General features: G+C 43.0%; 1 long non-coding RNA gene across 1 annotated transcript; it reads left to right on the top strand.

The window, feature by feature from the left end:
• The first annotated feature begins 812 nt into the window (after positions 1-812).
• Positions 813-15,251, top strand: LOC142566735 (uncharacterized). The gene is made up of 3 exons (XR_012825121.1): positions 813-918; positions 10,660-10,718; positions 15,166-15,251. It is a non-coding gene; the product is annotated as an uncharacterized LOC142566735 (long non-coding RNA).
• The last annotated feature ends 449 nt before the right edge of the window (positions 15,252-15,700 follow it).

The following is a 15,700-nucleotide window of genomic DNA, read 5'->3' as shown; positions in this document are numbered from 1 at the left end:
CTATTAGGTTTAGCATATTACCATGAATGCCCATTTCTGACAAGTCTCTCAAGGTTCAGTAGCGCCACTTTTTGTTATACGCCTTCTCCATATTGATGAATATGGATAAGAAAAAATTTTTATGTACAAATGCGTCACGGATATTTCCTTCAATACGTACAAGATGATCGGTTGTGGAGCGGTCTTATCTGAAGCCACACTGATAGGGATCAAGCATTTCTCAGTTCATGGAAATGGGTGAGTCGCCTACTAATAATTTTTTTTCAAATACCTTACAAAGGCAACTTGTGAGTGCTATCGGGTGGTAACTTGCCACTGAGGAAGGGTATTTGCCTTGTTTCAAATCAGGAACCACAATGCCTTCGTTCCATGCGGTTGGAGGGTATCTTGCGGCCCAAATAGTGTTGAAAAGTGCGAGTAGTGTAGCTTGCGTACACTGTAAAAAATTTCCGTAATTTTACAGTCAAACCTGCCGTAAAAATTACGTAGACCGTTCAGTTTCATGAAAAACGGCGGAATTCTACGTAAAAAAACGGACGTGAGCTCTGTTTTTGAAATACGAAGAACCGTCCGTAATTTCATGTGGAGGGCAACTGAGCATGTTAAGAGCGAAAAATCAACACGCAACGAATATAAAGAAAGGACACCGCCCACGTTTACCAGCAGTTACATAATATCACCATAGGTAACGCTGCTTGAACATTATTCATAGGCGAATCGTAGTACGCACGCACAAACGGAAGAGCTTTCAACGGTGGTGCTGCTTACCACTTTTCATCGCTTCTAAACGACGGATTGCATTTCAACAGTACAGAGTGGACAGCGGCTGGAAATGGCGGTGTGCGGTGGTGGTATACCTGTTGCATTTGGGATTTCACTGAGAGAATAAGAAGGAATCGACGATGGACTGCTACGCAAGTAAGTGATTTAAGTGTCCTTCTTTGTTGGTGGTGCACGTCGCGCGTGCGAAATGCACCGCGATGGCCGGTGACGGGCTCAACTGTGTTGTGTGAGCATGCCCTGTCAATGCCCTGTAACGACATTCCCGCTTGGCCATGAGGATTGATAAAGCCGCGGCATTGCGAGTCTGTGATAAATGGTGTAGCGTTTGTTGTGCTGATTTCATATAGAGTACATTGAGGCGCGTAGGCAACATCAGCGACGATGTCGTCTGTAGCAGTTCGTTATCGGCTGTATGTGGCAGCTGGTTTACTGACGTTGGCATTCCAGTTTTGCAATGTGTTGTGATGTGTTCTTGGCATTCCAAAATAAAGTGAAGTTACTGTTCCCCTTAGCAATCTCTCACGGCGCGGTGTAACACTATGTTAGCTGTATTCGGCGACGCATTGCATCACAGCGAAATTCTATTTTTCCTTAAGCTTAGGACGCAGTGTGCTTGGCGTGCATAATCGCTGTGTTCATATCCGTAATTGAAAGACTGCTTCTGGAATTGAAAGTCTGCTTGTGTATGAAGACCTCATAGAGCATGTTGCATGCGATGCCCCTACATCACAATGAATGGACAGTGTACCGTGCTTGCTGCCGTAACCTAGTGCAATCTGCAGTGTTACGTAACACTGGTGTAACACGGTGCCTTGGAACACTTTGGGATTGAGCCCGAGCAATCGTGCGCGATCGCACTTGAAAGTGTCCGCGTGATACCCATTAAGGGTCGCTGGAGAAGAAATTGATTATTTTGCTAGCTGGTAATCAGCATCAGATGTTTCTCGAATTTTTGTTTTTGTTTTGTTTTTACTTCAGACAGCTACCAGGCTGACTATCAACGTTCTGACGCAATACGTCAGCATTTAACGTAATCTGGGAGTGGATTGCCACGTAAATTTTGCCCATCTGCGGCTTAATTATAAAGCAAGTGCATGTGATAAGTAATCTTTAACGTAACCTTGACACAGAATAGCGGTGCCAAAAAGTGTGTAATGGACATCCAAAGTTGCAAATGTTCCAAACTGGTATAAAAAAATCAAAAGATGTGTCAACACTGATGTTAAAGGCTGGTTCTAATACTGACTGTCTCTAGTTGCGTAGACTAATTTTCAGCATATAGGCATCAATACAATATTTATTCTAAAATACATGTCGTGAGTTATGTAGAGCAAAATGTCTGCTGTTTTGCCGAATAGAAGGTGCTTCATGAAGTCTTTTTTTAAATGAGTTGAACGATACAATTGAAGACACCAAACGATACCACAGCAATCGGTAATTCGGTGACAAGCTTATGTGCAAGAGTATTTGTATATGAAAATGTTTTTGCTTTACTGTGGACGAGCGGTCTGAAAATACCTGATATTATTTGCTTCAATTGCAGCTATTGCACCAGTGAAGGATGTCTGTGTGCCGGTTTGTGCTCAGTTTCTCAGCCAGCGGGCCTGAGAAAGTGTGCCACAGCAGTCTGTCTAGTGGTGCTCTTTGTTCTGGTAAGCTGTGCCATTCTATTGTATATCTGTCTTGCATATGCAGTCTTAATAGACAGTGACTGCAAATTTTGGTGGAATGACGAGACCTATGCAAGCAGAGTAATTTTTGCAGATGCATTGAAAGGATAATTGATTTTTTGTTTTCCTGTGGCAACAAATTGGTTCAGTATGAGCACGTCGACTTGAAAGGGATATTGTTTCATACCTGACTTGGTTGCACATATGAGTGGTGTTTAAAAAACACTTATAGTGCCAGAGTTCAAGATTTGAGGCAACAGATAAAACACGCACCAATAAAATAACTGTTTGTCTAGTGTTGGCTTAATGAGTATGCAACAACACTGCACACTGATCGTTAGCACTGTCATGCATGGGCTCCATGGTAACTAAGATTAGCCACGAATAAGCTCACTGTGAGCTAGTGTTGAGCTAACTATAACAGGTGAGTATGCGATGATGTAATTAGGTGCAACATTGGAAGGCAACGTAACAATGTAAAATTATAGCCTGAGCTCGCAGCTGCGTTGCGTGGTCAGGCGACCAAAAGATATGAATATTTAAAAGGGAACGAACAGTGCTACTGCCAGTATGAAGTGACAGCGTTGTATACAGCAACATATTCCCTTTGTCCTGTCTGTAGCCCTGTTCGGTTCCCTTCTAAACATGCACCAAGCAGCCCAATTCAGAACGCTCCGGCAGGTTGATCTGAATACTTCAATTTGCCAAGCAGGTTAAGTGATGACACGCTAGCATAGTGGGAGCTATTCTGAAAGTTATGTCTGCTATGAAAATGTGTCATGAAGATACTTCACTGCTAAAAATTTGGTGTACAACTGCACAAAGCAGCATCAATAGCTATGTTGCTCCCCCATGTTGTGTCAAGGGTCTGTGCATGTTTTGTAAGATAATCCTTGAGTCGTTGGCCGGTTTGTCCTACATAATTGCGGCTGCAGGACAGTGGGATATTGTAAACAGCACCAACCGTAGTACCTATGAACTCCAGCACATACTTTTTGATGTAAACTTCACGTGTTGCCCTGGTCCGGTTAATATTTTGTACGTGCCCAGATTGCTTGGCACTGAAAATAAAAAGGTAGTTTCAACTCTCTGAACAATTTGCTTGAATTGATGGTTGCCTTTCTGTACAGATTGTATAACAGTCATAGGCCTTGGCTTACTCGAAGTTGTCTGACCTGAGAAGTCAGCTACGTTCAATTCCATTAAATGCTTCTTGGCAATGCATGCTAAAAGGCAGTGCGAACGCACTGTTAAAAGCAAACATTGTACTTGGTTATGAAAGCTCGCCTCCACGTCGGGGTGGTACCAAGTGTTAAATGTGCTCTCCGGTGTTCCTGTAGCAACAACGTGCTTCAGTGTTCAGGTGCACCAATAGAAAAGTTAAAAACACCTTTGAGTGCAGGGAATAGCTCCAGCTCAATGCTCACCACAGAAAATCTTCAGGCCCAGATAGTGGAGCTTGCCTTTCAGTAGTAGTTTTGCTTACTTGATCATGCGTGGCACTTTGTAGGAGACATTAAAAAGTTGCTCAACCACTTTAATTGCGACTTTTCACTGCCGAAAACACTGTCAGCTAGTCGTAAAACACTAGCTGCTGTAAGAAATAGCGTAGTAAAGGTATTCTGCTTCATTGGAAACTTTCTACCCTATATGACGTGAAGTAAGGCTAGTAAATGGGTTGAGTTATTTGTTTTCTGTCTTCTCTACAGTGCTAGATGAGATCATGGAAGGGGGAAAACTACATTTCAATAGGTGAAGTGCCAACAGAGACAGCACAGTCAGAAAGAACAAAGACAGGACAAGGTGCTACTTGCAACTGTTTATTGAGGTCAAAAGCACTGAATATATAGCCATGGGGAGAGGGGGAAGAAAAAAAAAGAAGCACTGATTATGTGAATGCGCATGTGCAAAAATATGGAAGATGTATGTGAAGGGAATCATAAGATTAACCAAAATCTAAACCTTGTCCAAAAAATTGCGTTCATTTCTGTAAATAGTCGGAGACGGGGTGTCGACACAGACGTCCCCTCTTTTCTTAGTCTGGTTGGCCTCCAAAAGTTCACGTGCCACAGTGTCATTGCTTTTAAACATGATTGTTGTATCAGGAAGCCTTGCTTCACGCACTTGCTTATTCTCATTCTCACATGCCTTGCAATGAAGCAGCAAGTTTGAGCCATAACCATTTTTGAGTGAAAGCTTGTGCTCCTGCAGGCGTTCATTAATACATTGGCCAGTTTGTCCGGTTTACTCCTTCCCACACTTCAGCGGTATGCAGTATACGACCGCTTCTCCGTACTTCACAAAAGGGTTTGTGTGTGGACTAGAACACTCTACTTTCTTAGTCATCATATCCAATCAGACGGCACAAAGTAGCAAGTTTTTGGGGCTCGGAAGAAACCACAGGAATCTTGTATTTCACGATGACATGTTTAAGATTATGCGCTGCTTTGTGAGAATACGGTATCACCACTGGTTTAGCTTTCTTTTCCAATGTTTGACCTTCTTCGCTGCTTCAGTTTCTTTTTGCACCTTTTTCAACGCCTCCGAAACTTTGCTCAAAACCAAACAAGGAAAGCCAGCTTTCTTCAACTTCAAAATCTGTTCGTCAAAGGTTTTGTGTGCCTTATGACAGCACAATTCTTTAAGGGTAAATTCAAGGCACATAGTGGCAATCGCAAGTTTAACCGTCTTGAAGTGCATAGACTTACACTGCAACAATTAATTGCAGGGTCGGTATACCGACCTCGTGCCCGGAAGGAATTTCTGCCGTATCCAGTGGCAATACTGTATTCTCACGAAGTGGCGCGTAATCTTATACACATCGTCGCAAAATATAAAATTCCTGTGGTTTTTGCTGCGCCCCGAAAGCTTGCTACTTTGTGCCGCCTGATTGGATCTCATGACTCTAAAAGTAGAGTGTTCTATTAAACATACAAATCCTTTTGTGAAGTGTGAAGAAGCGGTCGTATGCCGTGGAAGTGTGGGAAAGAGTATATCAGACAAACTGGCTGATGTATCAGCGAACACCTGTGGGAGCACAAGCTTTCGCTGAAAAATAGTTATGGCTCAAACTTGCCACTTCATTGCAAGGCCTGCAGGAATGAGAATAAGCAAGTATGTGAAGCAAGGCTTCAGGATACGACGATCGTGCTTAAAAGCAAATACACTGTGGCACGCGTACTGTTGGAGGCCAACCAGAATACGAATAGAGGGGATGCCTGTGTCAGCATGCCTGTGTCTGAATATTTACACAAATGAATGCATGTTTTTAGATAAATTTTAGGTTTTGGCTAATCTTATGATTCCCTTCATCTTCTGTGTTCTCGCGCGTGCGCCTTCACACAAGCAATGCTTCTGTTTTTTTCTTCCCCTTCTCCCCATGGCTATATATTCAGTTGCTTTTGACCTCAATAAACAGTTGCAAGTAGCACCTTGTGCTGTCTTTGTTCTTTCTTACTGTGTTGTCTCTGTTCGCGCTTCATCTTCTGAAAGCTCTTCACCAAGTAGCCCCCACAACGTGTTCTACTGGAAAACTACCACTCGACAGTGGTCTTCCACTTCCTGACCTCATTGTTTTCTTTGGTGAGTGTCATGTGCACTGCATCAATGCCCCGTCTTTTAAGGAGGGAATTCTGCCTTTCGCATCAGCGCACTGTTCGGCTGTGAAGCTCTGTCACAGAAGCACGAAATAGCATCCTCAACAAGTCGAGGAGAACTTCTATACCCAGGTCTAACATTGGCCTACAGTGGTGTGACCACTGTTAGATCACATTCAGAAGGTCAGCCATAGTCTCAAAAGCTGGGTTCAAAAAGGTGAATCAGAGCAGGCCTTGATGCAAAGTGCAGCAAGAGGCACATGCAGCAGTTCAACTGTGTGGTTGTTTACAACATCCCGCTGTCCTGCAGCTGCAACTAGGCAGGACAAATAGGCCTAATATTTGTGTGTGTGTGTGTGTGTGTGTGTGTGTGTGTGTGTGTGTGTGTGTGTGTGTGTGTGTGTGTGTTTGCAATTAACCAAAAGTCTTAGCCTGCGCTCGTGTTGTTTGGCCTTCTCCCGTCTTTTCGTGTTGTCCCGAAGTAATCAGTCGGTGTCACATTTTTACAGAATTTGCAGTTATGAGATTCATGCTTTGGAACATGATCAGAAGCTACCAAATGGATGACATAATCCATCTACATGTGTTGGTGTAGATAAATGTGTCTGTGCAGTAGGGTAGGGCATCATATGTGCTTGTTTAGCACTTGTGTATGCACTTTTGTTTCCAGAGCTTGTGACACAGTGATTCAAACTATGTCTGTGAAAACAGTGCTGCACGTTGCAAGGAAATGTTACAACACTTGTAGGTGAAGCTCGGTGTTGTGAGAGGTTATAGAAACTTGCTTTTTGCAAGTTTCTAGAGCATTTTTTAAAGATGCTTCTTTAACTCCCGCGTGCATCGTGTTCATGACTCGCTATGAATCTGTCAACAAGTATGTCCTTTATGCCATCCGTTTCTAAAGATTACATGAATATAATTAACCCTCTGAGGGTCGATCTCTTTCGCCATATTCGACCACCCAGGGTCAATTTTTTTTATTGCAAACTCCAATTCTTAGGGACTTATTTCCAAAAAAATTTACCGTAATTTTTTTAGAGTGTCCGTAAAGCCAGAAAAAAATTATTTTGCGTTGGTATATATGGTACTCGTTATTCATGAATAGCAATAATAAAAAAGGAAATAAACCTAGAAGAGTAAAAAATTTGTTGCATTGTTATAGTACAAGGCTTTGAAAATGTGCACACGAGAATACTTTGCAAGACTGAAATGTTCCTGCTCTTACACTAATGTACTATTATGAGCAATATCTAAGGCAACACAGGAACGCGTAGAAAACACCCTCAGACCCAGCTATGTGGGTGATACGCAGCGGCCACCGTCGGAAACAAAGTGGAAAGGGGGACGCTGTTCTAACAACTGTTCGCACTCTCACCATGCGTCTGCAAAGTGCGGAATTTCACATCGCCAGCAGACAGTAATAACACTGTTCGATATTGCGTCACTGGTAACCTTTTGCGTCGAATCATTACAAAAGATAGCACTGTTCCGGACTTTGATATTGATTTATGGTAAATCTTCTAAGCCGGGAAAAAATTATCTTTAAGGGTGAGTTCAAAATAAGTTTATTGGCGCTTGCCGAATATTAAAAAGATATTGAAGCAAGTGAAATAAGGCAATAGCGTTATCGCAGCTTATCCTCGTCCTTTGCTTTGTTCGTTGGTGGCCTAATAACGCGTCATGCCACCGTCGACTTACCGATGGCCTCCATTCTTTGAGGCAAAGACGCGTAGAGAGCCTCGATGAATGCGGTATCACGCTGAAGGCGGGCTTCCACTCATGTTCTATTGCTTCCCATAGTTGGTCGGAGTTCGCCAATTCTAGTAAGCTCTTCGAAAGGTTCACTTTCATACGGCCCCAAACGTGCTCTATAATGTTCATGTCGGCACCCTTCGCACACCACTGAAGTTGCATTACCCCTCGCTCTTCCAAAAGGCACGCCACGTCCTTCGATGTGTGAACGGGAGACAAGTCCTGCTGGAAAAAATAACACCCATCCAGGTGCAGCCCGTTCAACACATAGGGGATCATCTGTTGCTCGAGCAGAGTGCAATATGCAGCACTGGTGAACCTCCCATGAATTCTCACCAGTGGGCCTAGGCCTGCGTGGGAAATCACCCCCCAGACGTTCACAGACACGCGTCCACTGGCGGCCACCTCCTGGATATTCTGCGGACTAAAGCGTGTGTTTGCGGTCCACCACACTCTCTTTCGTTGGTCCCAGCGGCTCGAGAACGTGGACTCATCAGAGAAAACTACATACTTCTACCCACTCTCACTCCAGCTGCGGTGTTCAGTAGCGAACCTCAGGCGAGCCACTTTGTTGGCTGCGGTGAGCAGAGGTTTCTGTGCGGCGATGCGACTTTGCAGTCCTGGTTCTCTAAGCCTTCGTCGTACCGTGCTGTCGCTCAAGTTGTTCAAGCCAAGAGCACCTCGAACGTCTTTTGCACTTTGAAATGGCTTGTCGCTGACGGCAGCCACGATGCAAAGATCTTGGTCGTTCGTTGTTGATCGAGGTCGTGTGCGGTGCAGCGCATCGTTTATGCGTCCTTCGTCTCGGTAAGCCTGGATAATCCGGTTGACCATGTTCAATGGGCGGCTTGTCACGAGAGCAATAATGCGCTGCGTATAACCTCTTTTAGACATTTCTATTATATCTTCCAGCTCTTTAAGAGGCACTCGAGGCATCTTGAGGCTGCAAATTCAGTTGACTGCTCTGCGTGGGCCACTGCAGTGTGCGACGTGAATTTTTTCTGAACGAACTTCATGCAACAGTCGCACGAGAGACAGTTTGTCAATGTTCTTTTTTTTTAATTTCTCTTTATTCTATTCCTCTGTCGTCATTGGTTCGAGCGTCGCCGCTGTTCGAGGTGCCACTGACAACCGAGTGCGTCGATTCAAATAAAGAATCGGTTTGAAATGCAGGGCAAACTTTTTCTCGGAGTACTATCAAGTGGTTGCACGAACAAAAAAGAGAATGAAAGAAAAGAAAGTGAATCGGTGTAAGTCACTGGTGACGATCACCGTCTCATCGGCTGTCGGACGATCCATGACGTAAGCTGCTCCTTTGTAGAAATGCCAGCGTGGTGGGAGTGCCAACAGTTAGTGGAAGAGCGCTCTCCTTTCCCCCTTCGTTTTTCACAGCACCATCCGCATATCGCTCCGAGTCTGTTTCAAGGCTGTTTGCCACGCGTTCCTATGTTCCCTTTCATATTGCTTATGGTAGTACATCCATAGCGTAGTCGAACTGTGTAGGTGCACGCACTCAAGAAAACTGCGGTTGTGTGCCCATCAAAAAAGCAAAACGTGTGACAAACTTCCACTAATCTTCATCTTATCGCCAACCAGATGCAATTAGTTTTCGCGAGTCTCAAAAAAAAAAGAAAAGGAGCAACAGAAGCGCATGCATGACAGCATCCTTCCTATGCGCACCCCTGCGAGCACTAAATGAGCGAGAAACAAGCGGTAGCCTTTTGAGCGATTAGTAACAAGATAGCCATCAGTTTTGCAAACGCAAGAAGCTGAAATGGCCTGCGAAAACAAAACCCAAACCGCCACCCGCCCGCGCGCACGCCAATGTGCAAGCGGTAGTACATAGACGCGCAGGAGCAAACTAGCGCTAAAACAAACCATGCAATGAAAACTGAGAGAGCGAGGCGTGCAAAAGAAATTCCCTGTATTTCCACATAATGGCTGCACATGACAGAAAAGAAAAGGTTAGGAAATTGTCGCGCTTTTTAAACCTACAGACAGTGCCGTAAATATACGGCATCGACCATTCTTGTACTTCGCGGTGCGGTATATTTACGTCATTGACCCTCGAAGGGTTAAGGAGTCATGCTCCTTGAAACAATTTCCCGTAACAACATTGCAGAATACCACCCGAGGGTCTCGCATCTCTTACATCTGCTGTTTTGCACATCATAATTTAATAAAACTGCATTTAGTAGCCGCACAGCACAGGCCCCATTTTGTTTTATCACACTTCTTTGTCTTTTCTCCCCCTGCCCCAGGTCTTATTTCAACAACTGCTATCTGCAGGCCGTCATAAAATTGCTTCAACATTGTTGACAGATTCCAATATTTTTTTCCAACCATTCTCTCATGTGATCTAAAGAAAATTAACTTGATTAGCCTGACATGAAGATGAATTCGAAATAATTTATTTATTGTACTTGCTTGGTAGCACTGAACTGTTTCGTTAATCAATATAATACTTACAATTCACCTTTGTATTGCTGGGTACCGGTAGAGATATGGTTAGTTATTCACCAGAAAGGGTCCCGAATTTTCCACCTTCTTAGTGTAGGTTAGACACTCACTTGTTGCACTTCACAAAGGGCAACTTGTGGTTGCTAGGAAATAAACGTTTACTGAGAATTTTCATGCATCCAATTTGATTCTGTGTACTAGCATGTTTGTATTAGCATGTATTTCATAGAGTTGAGGCTCCATAAAAGTACATTCTGTCATTCAATGTCTGTGACATGGTTAAGCTGGTTGACCATATCTAATTAGAACTTCCTATGTTCTGGGGCACTTGTTTGCAACATAAATTATGTGGTTTGGTGCTGTCAGTGTAAGCCTAATGTCGTTTTTTGTTCTCCCAGGAAGGACGCAAGCATTGCAAGGAGCCATTTGACCTGCCGCCACACTAATATTGTATTTGGTAAGGTCTATTACAGATCTTATTTCGCGTATTATGTGCTATAATTGTGTACAATATGTTCAAAACTTCAGTAGGTGGGCTGTTCGACAACAGGTGTTTACAAATTAATAATTATAAAGATGTTCAAGGTAATTAGTGATACAATTGCTGCTCACTGCTGAATATTTTTCCAAATTAAATGATGAGCCATCCAGCAAGTGCGGCTCTCCTGGCTAATTATACAAACTTTCAAATACGGTTAATTTTTTATCACAAGTGTACAGCAGTCGGGGACAACTGTTCACAGCGACAATTTCATAATATTTACTTACATGCAAAAATGAGTCAAAGGTCAGGTGTACTTATGAAGTTTTGCAAAACAAGTTCATCATCATATTGCTTACTTCATTGAAAAGTTTGTCGCGGAATTCTCACTTCTATGAACAGATCAACAGTTGTCGAATGATGGTCGTCTCTATAGCCAATGTTTGGGCAAGAGGCTTGTCTTCAGAGCACTAACAAGAGACTTCTTTGCCATGCAGCTTGAGCTGATCAGTATGAAGAGATTACATAGGATAGGAACACAAAGCATTAGTGGGCCTCTTCGATTATCAGTCCTTGACAGTCCTGGACTGCTTAGCACTGCTATCCCGCATTCGATTTTCTCAATCAGCTTCGGAAGCCCCGTCCACCAGTCCGAGAGCAGCCAGTATCGCATTCGTTTTACCAGAAGTCACAGACTCCGCAGACTCTCAGAGCTGTCAGCAGATATTTGTTCAGACATATGCAAGTAGCTACCAGACGGCGGCTGTCTTAAAAAGGTGCATGCGGGGTTGACGCCATGTTTTAAAAGAGGCTGTGTGTTTATGTGTACTTTGCGCGTTCCAGACAGCAAATATCATGCACTCAGCTATCGCTTCCGTTAAATCGATGCTTTGTGTGCCATAATGCGAGGTTTTCATGAGTGGTCTAATTGCTGCAACCTTAGTCCTTGTGTTTTTAAGGCAAAACACAGTGATCAGGCGTAAATGCTTGCTTTTCTTGATGTGTTTCGTGAAATCTGTCATGCTCATTGCTATATGCATAGTAAACAGGTAGATTTCGCTGTTCAGATGAGTGAAACTGGTGGACGAGAAAACGTATCATATTGCATGTAGATATTTAATGCTGGTAGCTGGCGTGGCATACAGGGTGTTTCACGTAACTTGAGCCAAACAATGAAAATATGCAAATGCCACGTAACTGGACAGAACCAAGGTAATGTTGTTTGCCATCGCTTTGAGATACTCATTTTTTTTCATTTTGCCAGATTAAATCATTAGCATTCGGTAATTAATCAACTTCTCAAATATTATGATTAATACATGCTACATAAGAGTGTTTTTCCTAGCGTGAAAGAAGCCTGCAAATACACACTAAATTGTTGCGTGACTGTCCATTCGCAGCACTTTGCGTGTATTCGCGAGCTTCGTTTTCGAAAAAAACACTTCTACGCAGCATGTCTCGAACAACAGAAGGCTGTATGGGGACCTTTTCATGTTGCTCTACAATTTTCTCATGGACACTTCTAATCTAATTATAATATTTGAAAAGTTGATTAATTAACGAAGATGAAATATTTATTATGGTGGAATAAAAAAATATCTAAGTATCTCCAAGTGACGGCAAACAACGTTACCTTGGTTCTGTCGAGCTTCGTCGCATTTGCATATTTTTATTGTTTGGCTCAAGTTACGTGGGACAACCTGTATAATCAGAGCTTCACCGATTGCTGTTGACATGTGTGCTGATTCCTTCTGTTACCCAAATACGAAATTTTGCTTTTGGATGTGCAGGATTAGTAGACAGTGTAGACGCGCTCTGTCCTAGACACACGTCAGGCCTTTAGTAGACGGTTTCACGAGCTTTGAGGATAACGGCCTGCGCTTTGTGGGTGAACAGTGATGTGGTACAACCGTGTTTTTGCTTATTTTTGTGTGGCGATGACGCTTAAATATTACAGGAAATGAATGAGCTGGCCTAAATACAGCGGTCAAGGGGCCCGAAGAGCTAGAGCACAATGTAAACTGAGCTTTGTTAACATGTTCATTGTGCTCAGGCTGCGATTCCATTATGCAAACTTTATGGTTGTGTCGGCGACATGGCCTCTGAGACTGCACCATTTTGATGACCACGCTACTGAATTTGCTGGGTAGGGCGCTATCTACAAGTAGCTAAAAGCACGAGGTCACGGGATTGAATCCCGTCCACGGTGGTAGCATATCAATGGGGGCAAAATATGAAAACACCCATGTACTTAGATCTAGGTGCACGTTAACGAACCCCAGGTGGTCAAAATTTCCGGAGTCCTCAACTACGGCTTGCCTCGTAATCAGAAAGTGGATTTGGCACGTAAAACCTCATAATTTAAGCAGCTAATAGCAGACAACAGCAGCCAGGAGAGCGACTTCCAATCACAGTGCTTTCAAACAAAACCTTGGACAGTCCCAGGCAGCGGGATCACATGACTGTGATGCGCCCTTCTGTCAATGCAAGCCAGACCAGAAGCCGCAGGTGGTTTGCGGACAGTCTGGGACTGCATAATCGAAGGGGCACAGTGCTCTCACGTACATTATGTCCACTGCGGGGCGAAGGCCTTTCCTAGTAATCTGTAAATATGTATGGCTTGCGCCAACTGACTCCATCCTATGCTTGCATATTTACAAATTTCGTCATGGTGCCTAGTTCTTTACCGTCCTCAACATCGTGTTTTTTTTATTTATCATGCCTATCATTTTTTGTCGTTCTGTTGCTTGTTGAGCAAGCCTTCATTCTCAAGCTCCATTTTTATCATGTCAGGTTTCAGTCTCTTAGGTTAGTTTTAGCACAATGCAATGATGGTACTTTTACGTGACTTAAGTCTTCTAAACAATTTATAGTCTTTAAATTTTCTTCTACTGATCCAGGACTCCTGTGACTAATTGCCTTAAGTAACACATTTCGTTGCCTTCTTGCCCTAGAAAATATAACTGGTGCCTTCTTGCAGGCCTTTAAAGTGGCAACGTATGTACTGCCGACAGTAGGGCATATTCAGATAAATTAAACTGGACATGCCTGGCGATCACTTTTAATTTTGATTTAAAAATTTATTTTGCTTCTTGAGCCTGGTGACAATGAAATTAACCTTAGTCTTCCAAGAAAAAAAAGGTGTCTCTGCAAAAAACAATATAGAATTGCCTGTTTAGTTAGAAGCCTTTTCCCTGGATTTTACCGAATCTGCATTTTGGATAGATCCGCAGGAAATAGCGTTGTCGCTGCGGCTTTAAAAATATTTTGTACCAGACTGCAGGGCAATAGCATTAATTCCAACTAATTACCACAGAGTATGCCCACTACGGTATAAAGAAGAAAAATTTTGGAAAGAAACATTGCATAAATTGACCAAAGTTTTTTTTCTGTGCATTTACTAACAGCACGGAATTTGGCCATCCTGTTACCATGAGTCGTAGAAATTTGAGCAAATAGCTCTGTCCTCATTGGCACTCAAAATCTACGTTAAGTGCTCATGTTAAATTTTTTAGGAGAGGCTTGATTCATTTCAGAAATTTCCCGAATTAAGCACATTCACATGAAGCAATGCAATCTGGAAAAATATGTTGCATTATTTGTTTCGTTATGGGATTGCAAGTCAAGAAACGGACAGAATAAACAGTACTGCCTGCCAGAGCCATGTATGGAGTCCAGGCATAATTGCAGGCTTCTTTACAAAAAGGGCAAATTTTTCGGTGAACACAGTGCAATATTATAACTTTTTATGAAGATGGGAAGGGTATGTTGATGCATTCACGACCGTAACTTTCAATTTTCACTGCTTGAGTAAAAAGAATATTACACATTGATACTTCTTCCGTGACACAAACCATATCCGAAAGGGGCTGACAGCTGTCGTGACACAGTTGTGGTGCAAGCATGGTTTTTTTGTATTGTTGCTATTGGTTGCTATTCTACCAGCCTGTCAGCTGGACAATATCTTTGGCTTGCTTGTTCTGGGTCGGAAGTAAACAACATGCATGGTTTGCGCATGTTTCAAGAGTGCTTCATTGTTTTGGGAAACAGTAAAATCTCCAAGGTTGTTTAATGGAGCAATGGAGCAGTGAAAGTTGAAAGCTATGGTCTGCAGTATGTGGCCATGGCAGCTCTACCTAAATATGGGAGATGTAATCTCCGAATGTCATAATGTGCACGTGACATCTTTGGCTGTTCCAAGCAAGCCATCAATTGACTTGGGTCCTTTCTATCTGAAGCTTTTTATGCTATAAGGCTACGAATGAATATATACCGACATGGCTGAGTCTGAACCATTTCTTTTGACAAGAGCACTTGTAGTGACAGTTGTGAATACGAAATCATTGTTTATCTGAGTAACAATAGTGATGATGATGGTAAATAATTGAACAGCCTTAATTGATTGGTGTTTCTTTCTTTTCAGGCAAAGCCGAAGGCCTCTGCAAGCAGCCAGTCATTCCAAGTCTCAACCAATCCTTCCTCTAGTCAGCCGATTTCTAGTGTCTATGCGGAAAGGACTTGCGCAAGAGTGGACACGGGACACTAAAAAGGCGACAAGGCCAGGCGCAAACTTCCAACTGGTGTTCATTACAAAAAGGTATGTATATGTACTCTTGCACACTTGATCATAATCTGTTACAATCGTGCAAGTCAACATGGCCATCACAAATAAGCGAGCGCACCAAGGCCTAAGGCGGCTTCCTGCATACAGACCCCAGATATTCAAATTCTCTAACAGTCATTGCTATAGGGATGGCTTGCTAACGCAGTTGCATTCTACAATAGCCGCTGCCTCAATGATGAGTCTAGTGTTTTCTTTCACACTGCTTGCTATTATTTCTGTTTTTTCAAACAGTCGATGACATTTGCATTGGAAGCAATGGATTCCAAGGAAACCTTCTTTCCCTTTTTGTACTCTCCGATTATGTTCCTGTAGTCTCAAGTTTAGGGAACTTCCC

This window comes from Dermacentor variabilis, unplaced genomic scaffold (assembly GCF_050947875.1).
Source record: "Dermacentor variabilis isolate Ectoservices unplaced genomic scaffold, ASM5094787v1 scaffold_13, whole genome shotgun sequence".
Taxonomy (NCBI): domain Eukaryota; kingdom Metazoa; phylum Arthropoda; class Arachnida; order Ixodida; family Ixodidae; genus Dermacentor; species Dermacentor variabilis.
This window is presented reverse-complemented; position numbering and strand designations above follow the sequence as displayed.